We start from the raw sequence: 2,412 nt of genomic DNA, 5'->3' as shown, positions 1-2,412 counted from the left end.
CACTGGACGGCCCACAGCTGCCATCAATAACTGATAAACGGCTGGAGGCTGCATGAAGACTACTTGGAAAATGAAAATCTCTGGGGGTTGCAGTCTTAGGGAGAGGGACGCATTTTTGTTTGTTTTACCTCCAGGAACCCCACCAGATTCAAATGGTGAAGAGCCAAAAAGATTCCCTCATGGCTCTGGCAGTGGGAAAGGCAAGAGTAATCGCTGTAAAAAACACCCAGAGCGTGTTCCATAGTGAGGTCTTCTCTACAAGTGAAAAGACTTTACCACATGGGAGAAGGGCATTTCTTAGACTCCAGCCCCCTCTAACCTTCCTGACTCACTTAAGGGCAGGGAGAGGCTAAGAATTACATTAGATTACAGAATGTTCTCCACCTCACACTTTACCACCATATCAACACTCCATTATTGTAACAGTGTATTTTAGCTGAAAGAGGTCAAGGCCCAGAATGTGAGGAGTTCTTAAGGAAACCTGGAGACAACAGAGGATAGGAAAACTGAAGAACCAAGAAGCATCTGGCACTTATGGCTACAGTAAGCATTAAACACAGCCCAACTATGAGCCAGGTTAACATAAATTCTTACACTAAATGTCTATTTGCCTCAGTTCCTATTATTTCATACATAATTATCAGCTTTCAACAAAAAGTTATAAGGCATGCTAAAACACAAGGAAACACAGTCTGCAGATACAAAGCAGGCATCAGAACCAAACTCAGACAAAACAGATTTGGAATGCTCAGACAGAAAATTTAAAATAACCGTGACTCACAGGTACACTAAAATCTCAGACTTCACCGCCATACAATTCATCCATGTAACCAAAAACCACTTATACCTTTAAAACTGTTGAAATAAAACAGCTACTCGGGAGGCTGAGGCAGGAGAATGGCGTAAACCCGGGAGGCGGAGCTTGCAGTGAGCTGAGATCCGGCCACTGCACTCCAGCCCGGGCGACAGACCGAGTTTCCGTCTCAAAAAAAAAAAAAAAAAAAATTTAAGAAAGAATCAAAGGAAATACTAACAATTGAAAACACTTAATAGAAATGAAGAATGACTTTAATGGGCTCATTAATTAACTGGAATGGCTGAGGAAAGAATCAATGAGCATGAAGATATGTCACTGGAAACTTTCCACATTGGAATGCAAAGAAAAAATAATAGGAAAAATAGCATACTCTACAAAAACTGTGGAACAATGTCAAAAGCTGCAGCACAGGCATACTTGTAATACCAGAAACAGGAGAAAGAGAGAAAAGAAGAAATATTTAATATTTCAAGTAACAGCAACTGAAAATTTTCCAAAATTATTAATAGACATCAAACCACAGATCCAGGGAGTTCAGATAACACCAAGCAGGATAAATGCAAAAAAAAAAAAAATCTACATATAGGCAAATCATATTTGAAGCAGAAAACCAAAGACAAAGAGAAAATTATGAAAGAGAATAAAAGCATTTCACCTATAGAGGAATAAAGAGAAGAATGACAGCAGACTTCTCATCAGAAATTATACCAGAAGAATTAAAGTGGAAAAATAAATATTTAAAGAATTAAAAGAAAAAATTTTTCATCAAATTATCTTTTGAAAGTGAAGAAGAAAACAAGAACTTCAACTGAAGAAATTCATCACCAGCAGTATTTGCCCCAAAAGACAGGTTTTAAAAGGTTCTTTAGGGAGAAAAATATAGTAAGTCAGAAAACTTAAATCTACATTAAAAATGAGGCACAATGGAGAAAGAATAAATGTGGGTACAACAGATTATTTTTACTTTTAATTATTAGTCAATCTAAAACATGACTAACAGTATATTAGGTGACTTATGTACTATATGGATAAGAGAAATGAACGATGGAAATGTCATAAGGAATGGGGGAGGGGAGAAATTTGGAATATTTTGTAACATATTACCTGCACTATGAGTGAAGTGGCATAGTGTTATTTAAAGGTAGACTTATCTTAGTTAAACATATATATCACAAATACTAGGAAAACCAATAAAAAATCTGTCACAGAAAATAACACGTATACTAAGTCAGGAGGCATAATTAGATTATTTGGCATTCCCAATAAAGCCAGAAAAGTCAGAAAAAGATTATATAAATGAAATAAATGCAATAAATAGAAAACAGTTGCAAATACAATAAATAGTAATTCAATTATCAATAATTACTTTAAATATGAGGCTGGGTGCGGTGGCTCATGCCAGTAATCCCAGCACTTTGAGAGGCTGCAGGAGATCGAGACCATCCTGGCTAACATGGTGAAACCGCATCTCTACTAAAAATACAAAAAATTAGCCGGGTGTGGTGGCAGGCGCCTGTGGTCCCAGCTACTCGGGAGGCTGAGGCAGGAGAATGGCGTGAACCCAGGAGGCGGAGCTTGCAGTGAGCCAAGATTAC

This window comes from Colobus angolensis, unplaced genomic scaffold (genome assembly GCF_000951035.1).
Source record: "Colobus angolensis palliatus isolate OR3802 unplaced genomic scaffold, Cang.pa_1.0 Scaffold75, whole genome shotgun sequence".
Taxonomy (NCBI): Eukaryota; Metazoa; Chordata; class Mammalia; order Primates; family Cercopithecidae; genus Colobus; species Colobus angolensis.
Note: the sequence above shows the minus strand (reverse complement) of the source record.